Below are 17,925 nucleotides of genomic sequence, written 5' to 3'. Positions count from 1 at the left end.
CCCTGCCAGACAAAAATTCGGCAACATCTCCCCTGTACCGATGACAATCTGAAGCATACATACATACAAAATACATCAGCCACATACGGTTGGAATATATACACAACCACGTAGTTATATATTCAACCCACTCGGCTGGAACAAAATAAAACATAACCACGCAGTTATATATATACATTAAACAACCCACTCGGCTGTACTAAAAATCAACACAGCGGAAATCACAAAATAATAAACATGAAACAAACAAAACCACTAACTGTGAACCGGCTCGTCTTGACACATCATTACCAAACCAAATACAAGATATCAAAAAGCTAAACTCCATATAAAAGATACAAATACAGGAACAAGTACAAAATCAATATTGCGAACGAAAACACTAACGGAAGGAGAAGCTCGATGTTACATGGGACTAGCGGACAGGATCTCTAAGTGACTGCATAAATCCTTTACCTGCTACCTGGCGAAATAAACTAGTTTACGGGGTGGTGAGTACTAAGACTCAACGGGTAATAGACAGATAGTGCATGAACATAATAAAGAACTAGAGATATAAAGGTATACAGTCTCATAGGAAAATTAGCAGATACTACAATGATATCATAATAATGTACATACTTAACCATATCCTAGGCTAGTAATCAAAGGTCAGGAGTAGCATAGATCTGCTACAGTACTGCTCAACACTATAAGGATAGCATGTGAAGTGTATACATACTACTATCAAGGAAGCCCGTGCCCAATCACATGCACAGGTATATAACTCGGCATATGTATGCATATCACATAGATATAATAAAACTGCATAAGTAAGCAATCAACAGCATCAGCAAGTATAATAATAATAGTGTATGTACGGATGGTCTCTCCCGCCCACCCCTCTGCACCATGACCCCTATATGGTCGAGAGGTCGGGTCAGAGACAAACTGTACACCACTCCAGCTACCACTACTCTCGAATGGCCGAGGGGACAGTTGCATAGTAGCTAACTAGCTACGTCTGCGACAGGGGTCCCTGCTGCCTGCAACTCCAGCTATCACTACCTATGAGTGAGCGAGTGGGAGGCATGACAGGACAAGTGGCACTCTCCAGCTACCACTACCCATGAGTGGCCGAGCGTGCGGCCCTGGCCAACGACCCTCTCAACCACAATGGAGACATGGTCGCCAGCATATATGCAATGACATGATGCGTAAAATGCAACAGTCATCATATATATACAAACAGAAACTAGGTATGCTACATGAAGCAGCATGCTCAATAAGTTATGTAAACATACAGCATTCAAAACAAGTAAACATGATATCTAGTTTCCATATATCCAATATCTAATATCTAGCATCTGGTATCTAGTATCTGTTAAATATCATAGATAGCAATGAGAGACTGTATAGATATAAAAATGAGTAGCTCAAAGATTTAGTGGATAAGTATCAAGCACAGGAAAAATACAAGTGAAATCAAGATAAACACAGTAACTATCCAAATATATAGATCATGCACTAAGATCAATGTACTAAAGAGACAAAGTAGGAAGTACCCGCCTTTTTACGTAAATCATGTCTAGAAACCCTATATTGAGACGCTCCTCCCGAATCCAAGTCCTGCGATCACATGATATAAAGTTTAACTAATCACATATACAACACTAGCTAAACCCAAAACCCAATCCTACGTCGATTAGGTAATCATGTTTAATTCTACCTAATAAACCAAATCCAACTAGATAATAAGCTCATCCTTAATTATATTTAATTCCTCCTCAATTGCTTAAGATGGAATAACCCTTACACTTCATAATAAATTTAGATTAGGTTTATGTATGCTTCTACTTCCAATCTATCCAAACCTAGTAGCTCTTGTTAAGAACCTTAATCTGATATCAAATCAATTCTAACAATGCTCCCAAATAACTCTACTAGTAACCAATTAGTTAAACATCAATCTACTAAATAGAAATCATCTAACCAATCTGATAACAACTCAATTTCTAGTTAACAAGTTGCTATAATTACCTCTTCTTCTTCAACAGCCTGCGTTGCACAGATCCGGCAAAGTGGACATAGGCTGTCAACGATGTAATGACCGAAACCAAGTGAAACCACTACCTTCCAAGCAAAAACCCCAAATCGACACTATGAAAAGATTCAAATTCCTAAAACTAGTGCTAGGGTTAAACGCCTACCTTTAATTTCATGACCAAACAACCAAAAACTCTCGGCGAACCAGTGGAAAGTTAGATTGGTATGTGAGAGGGAGTTCCAAGGTTGCTCCTGACCCCCAAATAGCTAACACTGCCCCAAATCTGGCCCCTCATGGTCGTGACTTTCCTTCGTCGAAGAAAACCTGTGCGGCAATGGAAAGGGGATGAAAGACTCGGCGCTGAAGCTAACATAAATCAAGGAAGAGGAAGGTCGGATGAAGGTAGCTCCCTCTCGAAACTCTGATGGTAGATCCACTCCGGTGATGCCGAAAGGACCAAAACGGAGTCGGCAATCAAGTAAAACAACCCCAGCGTTGGCCAGATTAGGTGAGCCCGAGGGTCAGTGTTGCATAGAAGAAGGAGACGATGATGCGGCTTCGAGGTCGCGAGGACATCACCGACTGAGGAGGTCTGCACCGGCGACGATCGGGTGGGGAGGAGAGTGGTCGGCAGCGATGAGTAGTGGAGGAGATTGGAAGAAGAGAAATTGGGCGAAGCTTGGGTCGGGAGAGAAAAATAGGGAGAAATGAAGCTTAGGTTTGATTTAAATACCTAGCTTTAATTAACTCTAACTTTAGATTAAATTAACTAAACCCAAAGTTACTTCCTTAATCAACTCCCAATTTAATTGGGATAACAAAACAGGCTTTCTCCAAGCCCAACTGATTCATCCCCTCCAAACGAGTCATACGGACTCTGTTTAAATCTCAAAAAAATTCTAAAAATTCTCAAAAAATCTAATAAAGTTATTTCTCCAATAACAGTTATTATTTAATTTTGCCATATCTTACATTACCTGCTCATGAATATCTCAAATATGCTCTGTCATCTCATCTGCTTTCAAACTAATTCACCTTACACGTAGAATAGGGGTTAAGTCCAAAACCCCCAATGTATTCTGCCAATAGACAATCTCAAAATGACTCAATCATGTAGTCTTGTTTCTCAATCTGTTATAGGCAAACTATACTTGTGATAACATCAAATCCCACTGCTTTGGTTTGGTTCTTGTGAGGCATCTCAAAAGATTGCTTAGACTCCTATCATCACCTCAGTTTGCCTATCTGTCTGAGGGTGGGTAAGCAATGTTAAAGTTTAACTACGTGCCCAATTTCCCCCATAAACTCTTCCAGAAGTAACTGATGAACTCGGTATCTCGATCTAAAGTCATGGACTGAGGAATGTCATATAAACGTACAATCTCTTTAAAGTAAAGATGGGCAATCTGGGGCAGTATCCATAGTTTTTCTATAAGCTATGAAATGTGTCATCTTTGAGAATCTGTTAACCACAACAAGAATTGAACCTGAGGTTTGTTGGGTGCGGGATAATCCTAATACAAAATTTATGCTGACATCAAACCAAGGAGTTTCATAAACAAGTAGGGGAGTGTACAAGCTTGCATTTGTTAGAACCCTCATAAATCGTTGGCATACAGAACATTGATCAACAATGTAAACCACATCGTTGGTCAACTTGGGTCAATAAAAATTGGCTGAGATGAGGGCCAACGTCTTATCATGTCTGAAGTGCCCCTCATTATGAAGTACGCTCATAATCTACTGTCTTAGAGAGTATTTTGGAATGCATAACTGCAACTAATGAAACAGATAACCATTTTACAAAATAAAATCATATCAATGACCATTATGTACCTCCTAGAATATTCTTCTGAATGATGGGTAAGCTACATACATATCTAGAAAATCTCAAAGCCTATAATGTCAGTTCTCATAGTGATGAGTAATGAAGAACGCCAACTTAGGACATTTGTGACATGGTTCATACTTCCAGCTTTGTGCCTTAGCATAAAGGTGAACTCTTGTAAGTAAGTCACCCATTTGGAATGTCGTCTGCTGAGCTTGTATTGACCATTGATGTACTTTAATGGTTCATGATCAATAAACAGGATAAACTCCTTCTGTAATAAGTAGTGTCGCCAATGCTTCAAGGACTATACAATAGTATAGAACTCCAAGTCATAGGTAGAATAATTTTCTTATACTCGGAAAGCTTCTCACTAAAGAAAGCAACTGGTCACCCAGATTGACTCAGAACACCCCTATACTTATGTTGAATGCATCACAGTTGACCTCAAATAATTTGTTAAAATTAGGAAGGGACAGAATTGGTGCTTTGCTCATCCTCTGTTTGACCAATTGAAAGCCAGCCTCTGCTTCTTCGGATCAATTAAAATCCCTTCCCTTGAGACACTCAGTGATAGGAGCAATCAGAGTGTTGAAAATTTTGATGAACCGGTAGTAGAAAGAAGTCAAGCCATGGAAACTGTAAGTACCCTAAGGTAGTTTTGATGTAATCAACCAAGTCAGATTAGGTCCTGTTGGTATTTAACCCCTGTATCTAAGTGGGCAGGAACTTAGGAGCATAGGAAGTCGAGCGAAAGATGTAGCTAGCAAGAAGGACGACATGAGAGAGAGCTGACGAGCTCGATGCGTCCGAGGGACGAAGTGCTATGGAAGAGTACGCGAGCGGATGAGAAGGAGGTGCGCAATGTTTCTAAGGGATGAGAAGTCAGAGTGGAAGACTGCTCGAAGGCTGGAAAATGAGTTCTGGTGAGCCCTATTCCGGATGACCAAGATCACCCAAGCAAGCAGAGCCAGAGCGGAAGACCCGGACCAATGTGAGCTAAACCGAAGTAGAAGACTGGGACTTAAAGTCAACAAAATGCTGACTTTTCCATCTGAGGCGCCTCGACCTAGTTTAGGGCGCCTGGACCTGTCCGGGGCGCCCGGACTCCGGGTACTCGGACCCAAAATATTAGGTAAACGTAATGTGGCATGTTGCATTACGATGGGGATAATGTTTTATCCCTCTAGAGGCGACTGGAACCCTTCCAGGCTCCCCGACCAGGTCTATAAATACAACACTGGTCCCAATGGTTCAAAACAACACTTGTAAATGCTTCTAGTTTGTTCTACTACTTGTTTGTGAGTCATCAACACTGCAAGAGGCTTCTCCACCTAAAGGAGACTGTTTACTGAGCCTTCAACTTCCTTGGATTAACAACCTCCCCGATTGTAACCAAGTAACTCCTTTGTGTCTCTACTCTTATATTACTTCTTAACTTATTTTATGCAAGTGTTAGTTTAATAAAACTATAAAGTTTAAGGAAGATTCATTTTTCTTTTTAGGACTATTTACCCCCATCTAGCCGGTCGCCAAAGGGACCTACAATTGGTATCAGAGCGGGTTCGCTTCAAGAGGACTAAACGCCTACCGAAGCACAAGAGATGGTCGGACCGAGTATATATCCACCAAAGTTCGAGGGAGAATTCGAGAGCTGGAAGAAAAAGATGAAGGTATTTTTTAAAAATAAATTTTGAATTATTAATCATTATGAAATATGGTTTTGTAGCCCCGAAAGATAAAGAAAAATATCAATGGACAAAGAAGGTGCAAGTTGACTTCGTGGTAAACGGCAAGGCAAAGTTTCATCTACTTAGTGTTTTACCACCTCAAGAAGTCAACTGTATCGGGGCCTATGAATCAGCCAAGGAGCTCTAAGAGAAATTCTTAGAACTACACGAAGGAACCTTGGAGGCAAAACTAGCGAGACGGGACCTGATCCGGAACCATATCAACAACCTCCAGTTAGAAGAAGGTGAAATCGTCGCACACCTCCACTCAAGAATCAAGGAGCTCATCACCGGACTCACGAATATCGGAGAAAGGTAACCAACCGAGATTCGCTAAGATACGCGCTTAACGTATTTCCTAGGACTCCGAAATGACCGACCTTAGTAGATGCGTATTTCATCTCTAAGGATTTAAAGGTAAGCACTTTAGAAGAACTTTTTCAACTTTTGAAATTCATGAGTCAAGATGTGCAGGTCTAAAGAATGAATCAAGGCAAAACATTATCTTAAAAGCAAAAAATGGATGAACCAGATTCTGAGACATCACTTGACAATAACGAAACGGCGGTAATGGTAAGGAGATTTAAAAAATTATTTAAATCCAATAAGTTTAATCAAGTACAATGTAAGAGAAGAAAAAGAAAGGTAAAATACTACCACTGCAATGAAGAAGACATGTAAAAGATAACTGCCCAAAACTAAAAAGCAAGGACAAGAATAAGGACACAAGCATGGACAAGAGACCAACCTAGAAAAGGTACAAGAACCTAAAAGCGACGTGGGACGAAACCTCATCAAAATCAGAAATCGAGGCCTACGCCGGAATCGTACCAATGGCATGTCACTAAGAAGAAGAAGATAAAGCAAGCTCTTTTGCAATAAGCATCAAGAGCATTGATGAAGAGGGAGCAACATCAAAAGAGAGCAGCTCTATAGAGGGAGTCTCAGATGATGAAATCGATAGGGTAAGTTAGGTATGATTCCTACCGCCTGATAAGCTATTTAAATTTATAAAGTTTCTTACTAAAATGTCTTATAAATTAGAAATTGAGAATAAGAAATTACAAGAAGATTTTGACAAACTCAAAAAGGAAAATGATGAATTAAAAAAAAATTTAGCAACATCTTGTCGACTAGAAGACTTTGACAAGATAAAAAAAGAAAATGAAAAATTGAAAGCAGAAATAGAAGAATTAAAAAATCATGCATGCTCACATAGCCAACATGTTAGAAAATACAATGGATTAAATTGGCACTTTAAATATCATAAGGACTAAATTAGAAAAATATCACAGAAATATATTCTTAAGAAATTCTTGATTAATCCTGTAGGAAGGAATCTATTTTGGGTTCCAAATCATATTTAGATTGACTATTTTTTCTTGGACTTAGGGCTTTTAGAAAGAAAATTAAATGTTTAATTCCTTTAAATGGCTTTGTCTAAAAGTGGTCGTTGTTCCAATAACCAAGAAGGCCTAGTGTCTCGCCACAACCTGGAAGCCAATTACAAAAATAAATGTTTAATTGACTAATTGTGAAGCGTTTAATAATTTTAACTAATTCTTTAAATTCTTTGTCAAAATTTCTGTTAGAAAAATTCTGATCGTTAAAATTTATTTAACAAAAAATATACTTGTTAGAGTTATTGTAGCGAATTTATTTTTCTATATCTAAACAATTCTTCAAAAAAAATTTTACCGTTAGAAAATTTTCTATGAATTAGTTATCCAAATGTAAATTTTTAAAATTCAACTTTTTGCGAACATTTTATTTTGTCTGCTTAACCTTTGTTAGATTTTTTTAACAATTAAAAGAGTTTTTCAATTTTTTCCTTAGACTTTAAATTTATCTTTTCCAAAGTCATTTTAAAGTACCCTATTTAATGTGATCAAAGAGGGAGAAGGGAAAATTAAGTCTAGGAGGAGGGCAATTTAATTTTCTTGCACATTATTGAGTTGTAAATTTATTACCTTGTTATTACCTCTTTATGTTTGTTTACCCTAACTTAACTTGGGTTGCTTACATCAAAAAAGGGAGATTGTAAGTACCCCAAGGTAGTTTTGATGTGATCAACCAAGTCAGGTTAGGTCTTGTTGGTATTTAACTCCTGTATCTAAGTGTGCAGGAACTTAGGAGCATAGGAAGTCGAGCGAAAGATGCAGCTAGCGAGAAGGACGGCACGGGAGAGGGTCGATTGGCTCGGTGCGTCTGAGGGATGAGGTGTTGTGGAAGAGTACGCGGGCGGACGAGAAGGAGGTGTGCAGCGTTTCCGATGGACGAGAAGTCAGAACAGAAGACTGCTCGAAGGTCGGAAAATGCCTTCGGGTGAGCCCTATTCTGGATGGTCGAGATCACCCAAGCGAGCGGAGCCGAAGCGAAAGATCCGGACCAATGCGAGCATAACCGGAGCAGAAGACCGGGATCGAAAGTCAACAAAATGCTAACTTTTCGATCTGGGGTGCCCCGACCTAGTCCAAGGCGCCTAGACCTGTCCGAGGCGCCCAGACTCCGGGCTCCCAGACCCAAAAATATTAGCCAGACGCAATGTGGCATGAGGCGCCTGGAACCCTTCCAAGCTCCCCGACTAGGGATATAAATATAGCCCTGGTACCAATGGTTCAAAACAATACTTGTAAATGCTTCTAGTTTGTTCTACTACTTGTTTGTGAGCCATCAACACTGTAAGAGGCTTCTCCGCCTGAAGGAGACTGCTTACTAAGCTTTTAACTTCTTTGGATTAACAACCTCCCTGGTTGTAACCAAGTAACCCCTTCGTGCCTCTACTCTTAGTTTACTTCTTAACTTATTTTATGCAAGTGTTAGTTTAATAAAACTATAAAATTCTTGGAAGGTTCATTTTTCTTTTCAGGGCTATTCACCCCCCTCTAGCCGGTCGCCAAAGGGACCTACAGAAACTTCTGATATCGTGTAAGGTCCTTGATTGAGGCAACTCCAAGACCGCATCTATATTTGTTTGATCTACGTATACATCATCAGTAGACACAATAAAGCTGAGGAAAGTTACCGATGTAGTAAAGAAAGAACACTTCTTCTTATTTACAAATAAGCACTCCATTTTTAGATTTTCAAAGATAGCACGAAGATGATCAAAGTGTGATGCCCATGTTGGACTGTAAATGAGTATGTTGTCAAAGTATACTACCACAAACTTTTCCATAAAAGGCAACAAGATTTGATGCATAAACCTCATGAAGATGATGGGCGCATTGGACAGTTCAAAAGGCATGACCATCAACTCATATAGCTCATGCTACATCTTGAATGTCATCTTCCATTCATCACCAGGCCTTATTTTGATCTGGTGGTATCCGCTTTTAAGGTTAATTTTTTAGATGACCTTAGAACCAGATAGCTTATCCAACATGTAGTCCAAGCCAGTAATTGGAAACTTGTACTTCACTGTAATCTTGTTGATGACTCTATTATCAACACACATATGCCACGATTCATTCTTCTTTGACAATAGTAGGGCAAAAACTACACAGGAGCTTATTCTCTCTCAGTTGTGTCCTTTTTCCAACAACTCCACCACTTGATACTGTAATTTTTCAATTTCCTTAGGGTTAAGGAGATAAGCTAGCTGATTAGACAAACTCGACCCTAGAATAAGGTCAATCTGATGTTAGATATCTCGCATAAATGGTAGCCCGAAAGGAAGATCCTCTGACATCAACTCATCAAAATCTGCTAGCAGCTATTGTACTTCGACTGGTAACTCAGTGTCCATGGTAGGAGCAATGCTCTGGCACGGTAGCAAAACATATACAACTCTATGCTCTACTTCATCTAAAAACCTAGATATAGAAAACAGATTAGTTCTTTTAGTTACCGGAATTGGAGTAGTTTCTTTCCACCACGGCACCAACATAATCTTTTTTTCCTTAATGTGAAGGGTATATATATTATTTTACCCATCATGAACAATATTGCTATCATACTTCCAAGGTCGCCCCAAAAATATATGACACGCATCCATAACCACCACATCACACCAAGTACTATCAAAATATTTGTCAATTGAAAAGGAAACGAGGCATCATTGGTCTACTGTTACCTCACTTTCTTTATTTAGACAAAATAACTTGTAGGGTTTAGAATGACAATCTATCTTAGTTGTAATTTCTGGATAGGCTCAGCGGATATTACGTTCTCACAATTGTCGCTATCAATATTCATCTTGCAGACTTTATCCATGATGGTTCAGATAGTGTGAAAAATATTGGTTCTCAACAAATCATCACCTAATTTCCCTTGGAAGTCAGCAGACTCTTACGAATGACCAAAGTCTCATGACCATCACTATAAATCACTTCATCAGATACATCATACATCGGATAACCAATTGTTGCTGTATCTTCTATCACATCTTCCTCTATCAACAAGTTTGTGCCCTTCAAATTAGTAGAAGAGGGTTTCCTGTATTGGTGCACCATATGTCCCTATTCACCACATTGATAACATCTAGATAGGGGTCTTAGAGTAAACCTATGGTGACCGCTGCCGTTGCTGCTGTGATGGCTGTTGCAGTGGTTGCTACTGTGAAGGATGAGAATTTTGAGAGTGGTCTAGTCAACTATTCTAGTCACTTCTCCTCACTGGTTTCAGATTTTGTTGCTTTTCAACCGCCAGTGAATGTTGAAAGGCCTCTAACATTGTCAAAAATGAATGAAGATTGAGGGCATCTTGCAAGGTCAAGTGCAAACCCCCTAAGTATCGTGCCACCTTTTGCTCCTCCATCTCGAATAGATCGTTTTGGTCCACCAGTTGAAAAAATTCATCTGTATATTTGTCGATCGATCTCACACCCTGTCTCAATGAGTGAAGTCCCTGAAACAGAGTTTGGGTGTAGTTGAAGGGAAGGAAGTGTTCCTTTATTTTTTTTTTCCCCCTTCATATTATCCCAGTCAGTTATTTGGGACTTCTTGTTTGTCTTGACAGCATCGCATTTGTTCCCACCATGCTGATGCTCGCCCCATAAGTCTGATGGCAATTAACTTCACTTTCATCCTGTAGTCGAAGATCTTCTATACTTCATTGATTTAGTCAATGAAGTCCTATGCTTGCAACGAACCAGAAAATTTGGACAGATCTCAAAGTTTGAAGTCTCTAGTAGGCTCCTCTCACCCATGACGTTCCTAAGGTGTCTCCCGTCGGTGATATGGATTCTTGAAGGAAGACTCAGATCCACAATCAGAAATATAATGATTTTTGAGATCTCGCGCCACTAGACACTGGGTTAACTTTATAACTTGCCTTTGTAAATCCTCAATCGTCATTATGTCCTGAACGTTACGACCACAATTCTCGGTTTCCTCCATCAATGCCTGCCTGTTGTTGCGTCCATGACTATGATCACAACAACCCGCCAATGGATTTGACGATGACCTTCACATGGCTCTGATACCAACTAAAGCTAGGCAAGATAGCGATTATCCTATGGGCTACCGAGAAAGGAATATTGAGGAGAAAATAAGAAGAAGATTCTCTTAAAACGAAGAGAAATATGCCACTCTGAATTTTACCATAATAAGAAATTTTATTATAAATAAAAGATAATTCCTTAACATCTAAATGTCACTCTTATATAGACCATAACTTAAGACCTAAATAAAGGAAAGAAATTATAATTAACATATATTAATTTTAATCCTATAAAAAAGGAAATAGATCTTTTATCCGAAAAGGAAAATACATAACTGAACAATTTTAATTCAAAACAGAATACGGATCAAGACAAATCTTCTCCTATAAATATCAGGAATACTAAAATTATCCTAAATACCCTAAAAATAAAAATTATCAAAAATAGTAAAAAAAAGTCTTTGAAAAGAATTTAAACGATGAAATTTAGGGTCAAAACTTGGTCGTTAAGATTTTACCCATAATAAATATAGATTTTTAAATTTTTATGTGTGATCATTAATAGAGTTTAATTCTAAGTTCTGACTAAAAAATTATGTACTTTTAAAATTTAACAAGTTATATTGGCTTCCTGATATGTTAGGCCTGCATTCAGGAGGTCAGGCATTTGATGAGTTCCACTGGGTGAGTCAATGTCCTACAGAGTTAATGATACCAGATATGAATATATATATATATATATATATATATATATATATATATATATATGGCAACCATACTGTATGTTTATTTATACTGAGAGGAGTGAATTAAATAATATGTACCCTCTATGAACCACATCAATACCACTACGTGTCCTATTTGGCGATAGATCAAGCTCAATGACTCTGACTCCATTTTGCAATGCCTGTATGATCGGTTCATCACTGCAAATGCTACTGAGTTGGTTGCCGGCTGAATAGGAGTTGTGGCCTGTGAAGATGAAGTAGTGAGCTCGTGGAGCGGTCATATCTTGGTAAACCTGCAGTAAATGAAGTTGGAGTTTTTGATGAAGGTTTTTAAAGTATGGATCGGACGATGAGCTGCATTGTCATCGGAGAAGAGAAACAGGTAGAGTCCAGCGAAAGGTCTTTCTTCTTCTAGAACACTTTCAGGGGATTGACTTCCTTGATGTCGTTGACGATGGCCAATGGTGGATGATTTTTACGTGAAACAATGGACGATATCCTTTATTTTTATCGGTGAAACCTCATAATACTAGGGGTTCCACTACCCATAATTAAATGCACATGATTATCATCAATATTTAATATGCTATGTAAATTCATTAAATTATAAAATATGACATATATAAGCTAAATCTAATAACAAAATGTTCATACTCTTCCCGCTTTTTGTCGTACAAAATTATCAACTAAATCATCATAATCAAACTTAGCTACCATCTTTTTTTCCATAGATAATATGGCTAAACCATTCAATCTATCCCGTGACATAATTGATTGAAGATAGTTCTTTATCAACTTCAATTTTGATATTAGTGTCGAAGATCAGAGACTGTCGAACTATCGGTCTCTCTAGAAAGTTTCTATGTTGCGATTCGAATGCGGCGTAGCGATGAGGCGAAAGATGGGGTAGAAAATTAGGGATGGGATTGTACAAGAGAGAATCAAAGAATTGGAAAGGAAAAAGTGAAACGGCATTTTTTCACCCAAATTAATTTTTTTTTGCTCGAATATAATGAATTGGGGATGTAAAAGGTTTAGTCAACTCATGGTCCATGTGTAATTATAAAATAGGTGGAATATTCTAATTGGTTTGTTAAAAAATTAATTCATTATCAAATTTAATAAAAAAAATCTAAATATAAATATAAAATCTTAATAATAGAAGGGCCCCTAAAATAGAGAGACCCTAGGGAACTCCCCTGGAAACATGTGCCAAATTCAATGAAGAATAGTTTATCAAAGTGTTGCGAACAACACAGAATTAAAAGTCAATTAATGTGGACAAACACGATGCTTGTTGGTGACATGTGGGATTATTTATAGCGATAGAGATGATTGATCATGAAAATTAAGTAATATTCTTGTTGCTGGTAATGAGGATGATGCAAAGCTTTGCTGCTTTAGGGCAGGGGCGGAGTTAGGCCCCTTATAACAGATGGGGTAATGAATGTCATTATTGATTATGAAGTTGGTGAGCTTTTGATCCTCAATGATCTAATACAAATATAAACAGAAGTTACACTAATGAGCACAAAAAAATTTGGTAAATTTATGTAGTATCAGAAAAGACAGTGACTCAGAGATCTTTAACGGTTTAACCACCTAGGATTCCTTAAAAAAAAAAAATCAGGGCTTCGCCATGCATATGGGAACAAAACAAGATATATAAGGATTACGTTAAACATCAAGTGTTAGGAAAAAATGGTTAGTGAAAGAATAGAATTAGCACTGTAAAATAAAACCTCAGTATCGTCACCTATGGCATAGTTACAGCAATTCTGGGTCCTGGGACATGTAAAAGAACCAAGTAAGATATTATGAACTGATGATAAGCGAAAAACAAGCATCAAAATGAGAAGAAATATTTTTAGCTGAAAATCTTAGATAGTTACAAATATGACGGTGTCCGAAAATGTAATCACATTATATATATATATATATATATATATATTACCTTTTGGTGGACTTAGTAATCCCGTTTAAGTCCTAGTTCAACAAAAGCAACAACACAATTGTTCAAGTAGAGTAGAGCAGAAAAATAGATAACTGTCGTCCTGTACAATAAAGGGACAATCACAAAACACAGAAGTCAGTGAAAATTTCTATTTTTTAGTGACGACACCTATCAAGGAGAAGAATGCGAGAGGAAAATAGATGATTTGTATCCAAAAAGATGAAGCATCATTCACCATGTCATAGTACAATTCTGCAACTTAATTGATTAAGCAACTAAACCCACATGAAGATTTGGTTCATTGTATCACACAATGTAAAATAGCAATTCTGAACCTCAAAATAGAATTTGTGAACCAATTTCATGATGGATATGAATCTAATAAATTCAATTTTGAAAGAATTGGACAAAGTAAGCTAGTTATATAGTGGTAAAAACAAAGTAAATAAGCTAGTTGGGAAATTTCTGACCTTGAACATCTTTTGCAAGAATTTGCATATATAACGGAAGATAAATAGCTTTGTATGTGATTCTATTAGATACAGAAGGTAAGTTAAAGAAAAGAAGGAAGCACCTTAATAACATGATTAGTAGAAATGGCAACTCTCAATTGTTGTTTTCTTGCATAGATCAAAGAAATCAACTGGAACATTAAGTAAAGGGTTAAGTTCCTGTAACAGCAACCGCAGTATAAAAGTTTTTGTAGGATTAAAAGGCTTTACAATAAGCTTGTAGCCATATCTGAAATTTGAATGACTTAACAGACACAATACACAGAATTTTTCTCTGTCCAGAATTGCAAAGCTAGGCCCCTTATAACAAATGGGGCAAAATATTTAAAGCACAATATATTATACAAAAATTACATAACAAAATATTTTACAAGAATTCCCTACGAGTACACATATTTTGAAAACAACGTAATATTAATTCGTTGTCAATTGTATCAAAAACTTCTTTTTCAATAAAAGTAACCCAACAATCATTCATCCACCGATCTCCCATTCAATTTCGAAGTCGATTTTTCACAATCTTCATAGCAAAAAATGCCCTTTCCACAGTTGCTGTAGCCACTGGTAACACAAGTGCAAGTTTAATAAGCTTATATACCAATGGATATACAATATGTCTTCTTGTTTCATTTAATTCTCTCACAAGACTTCCTATTCCTTTCAAATTTGCAAACTCTTTACTGGAGTTCATATCCATAACATAATTATCAAGCTGATTACCTAATGCCAGAATCTCAACTGATGAAAAATCTGTGGGGTAGAACTTAGCAAATTGAAGCAACTTTTCCTTGTCAAAAGCAGAAAAAAAAAAACTCTAGACTAAGACATTCCATACAAAGAAGCAATTCAGTATTTACTTCTGTAAATCGATCATTAAGCTCTTGAAGTTGCATATCCAAGACTTCATAAAATAAACTAACCTTGTAGTAGTGTAAATTGGTAACAACTGGAGATTTACGTCTTGATCTACCCTTGAGAACACGAACTTCATTCATGTCTGGAATTACAATATCATGGCAATTACAAAACATCATTACTTCATTCAATAAATCATCCCAACCATTATCTCTCATCAATTGCAATCTCTTTTTTGAGATTTTAACTTGCATCATGGCATTGACAATATCTTGATTCTTTCTCTGCAAAATCTGGGAAAGTTCATTTGTAACACCCAAAATGCTCTTCAGTAAATGCAAAGTGAAAGCAAAATCAAATGTTTCTAAAGAATCCAAAAGACCAACAGCTTCAGCCTTTTGTTCTGAATGAGAACCATCTTCCACTACATATTCTAGAACATCAAGAACAGTGGAAAAATGCACAATTAAACTCATCAATGTGCCATAATGTGAACCCCAACGAGTATCACCAGCTTTTTTGAGCCCAGATTTTTTATTTAAGCCACAACCACTGAAAATTTCTCCATTTCCAAGTGCTTTTTTAACATCAGCCATTCGTTTCTCTCGAAAGATATCTTGTCTTTTACATGAACCTCCAACTACTTTAACTACAATAGCAACCAAATTAAAGAGAGAAGCAACTTGGAGATGATTTTTTGTTACTGAACAATAGTAAGCTGCAGTTGATGTGCAAAACAATGAACATAATATGCAAAAGAATCATCTTTCAAAATCAAACTTTTGAGCCCGTTAAACTCTCCTCGCATATTACTTGCATCATCATATCCTTGTCATCTAATTCTAGCTATACTCAATCCATAATATGAAAGTAGTGATTCTATAGCTTTTTTGAGTGATAGGGAAGAAGTATCACCAACATGAACAATCCCAATAAAACGTTCAACAACAATGTCTCTCAAATTTACATAACGTAAAGCAATAGCCATTTGTTCTTTATCTGATATATCGTGTGATTCATCAACTAATATGGCAAATACATCATCTCTAAGTTCATTCAATATGGCACATGTAGTCTCAAGACTAGCAGCATTTACAATATCTTTATGAATTTCAAGAGAAGTTAATTGATTATTTTCCGGAGCATTTTGTAAAACTACATTTTTTATCTCTTCGTTATGATCTGCAACGAATTTCAAAAGTTCAAGAAAATTACCTTGATTAAATGAACTTTCAGATTCATTATGCCCCCGAAAAGCTAACCCCTGGCGTAACAAAAATCGTATGCAATCAACTGAAGCAGTTAACCTGACTCTATAAAGATTGTGAGCTTGCTCTGTTTGCCTGATGAGAGCCACCTCAATGTGTTGACTTTCTTTCATCAAATCTACACATTTCTGCCAAGCTTGATTATGTGCGCTATTTAAACTTCCAACATGTTTAACAAAAATCTCCTTTTTTTTCCAATTAGTAAACCCAACTGAAGTAAATGAATCTCCACCTACTTGTTTTCCAAAATTTGGTCGGAATAAGTAGCAACACAAACAGAATGCAGCATCTTTACTTATGCTATATTCTAACCAATTTCCAAATTCATTAAACCAAGATGGACAAAATCTTCTTGATGCTTTACCGATTTTTCTTTGTGGAAAATTATGATTGCGAGGCTGACAAGGTCCTTTCTGCAAGTAAGCTCTTCTCACTTTTTTCCGATCATTAAGATCATAGTTTGAAATCTTTACCCGTAACCCAGGATATGATTGAAGATCATCCAAATTGATTTCAACTCGAGATTTTTTTAAGGGACCATGTTGTAACTCTAGATTACTTTTTTCTCTTTGACTTGTTTCTTCATTTACCATTGACTTTCTTTTAAGAAATTTATCCATTCCTGCTAATGTTAAGAAGAAAAAGAAAATGTCATATGAACAATTATTTGTAAATTTTAATATAATTTACTTAACTTAAATGTAACCCTACAACAAAGAAGCTTAAGTAACAGTTTAATGGCAACTGAAAAATTGCAACAACAGCTGACACTAATCGTCCACCACTTATTTTTTCCGCTCATTTATTCACCTCAAGTCCTCAACTGTCTAGTAAATGCAACACCGTAAGACTATATGATAAGGAAGTTCCTCTACAAGATTAAAATGTTAACTTCTTTTCTCAATTTGTATAATCGAGAATCTGATCAGTCAAGAAATTCACTTTCTTGGTCTTAAAAATATGTTGTTTTACTACATTGTGAGTTAACTAGTAAATTAGTAATGTAACGTATGTAAGGCCAATAATATTTAATCAACCAAAATTACTAAATAATAAGAGAAAGTAATAAGTGAAATTGGGGAAGATACCAGGCTACCAGCGGTCCTCGAAGTCTTGAATCCGGCGGACAAAGCAGTGGAAATTAGGGAATGACGTCCAACACTGTGGATGGTGGAGGCAAGCACAGTAGCGTCGTCGAATCCAACGAGTGGCGGCGGGGACAAGGCGGAGGGAAGCCGGCTCTCGACACCGTAAAAGAGTCTCGTCGAGTCGTCGATGATGATGAGGTTTTGCTTGGAGAAGCTACGGAGGCGGCGGAGGGTAGAGACTAGAGAACCGGAGCGGAGGAGGAAGAGGAGGGCGGAGAAAATCTCAGAGTCGCCGTCGATGAAGATGGATAGGGATTAGGGGGTCGTCTCAGGGAGCACAGGCGACGCACAACCACGCAGGGAGAGGGCAACGAGGAGAGAAATTCAGGACGAGGGTTGCAACTTGCGAGCCCTACTTTTATTTTTTAGTGGGGCAAGATTGTAATTTTCTAATATTTATGGACATTTACAAAATATTGAGGTGGGACAGTTGTCCCACCAATCATCAACGTGACTCCGCCCCTGATTTGGGGGTGGAGATATATGAATAGGAT

At 37.4% G+C, this 17,925-nt stretch overlaps 1 long non-coding RNA gene and 1 pseudogene across 2 annotated transcripts; both read right to left on the bottom strand.

Annotated features, from left to right (window-relative positions):
- Positions 1-1,393: 1,393 nt before the first annotated feature.
- LOC122009663 lies at positions 1,394-2,718 on the bottom strand. 2 transcript variants are annotated; one of them, XR_006119629.1, is made up of 3 exons: positions 2,190-2,718; positions 2,020-2,112; positions 1,394-1,608 (listed from the first exon to the last, which is right to left on the bottom strand). It is a non-coding gene; the product is annotated as an uncharacterized LOC122009663 (long non-coding RNA). The 2 variants fall into 2 exon arrangements; XR_006119630.1 differs by having other exon boundaries at positions 2,020-2,071.
- Positions 2,719-14,527: 11,809 nt separating this feature from the next.
- Positions 14,528-16,903, bottom strand: LOC122010998 (annotated as a pseudogene).
- Positions 16,904-17,925: the final 1,022 nt, after the last annotated feature.

The sequence above is a fragment of the Zingiber officinale genome, chromosome 8A (genome assembly GCF_018446385.1).
Source record: "Zingiber officinale cultivar Zhangliang chromosome 8A, Zo_v1.1, whole genome shotgun sequence".
Classification (NCBI taxonomy): Eukaryota; Viridiplantae; Streptophyta; class Magnoliopsida; order Zingiberales; family Zingiberaceae; genus Zingiber; species Zingiber officinale.
This window is presented reverse-complemented; position numbering and strand designations above follow the sequence as displayed.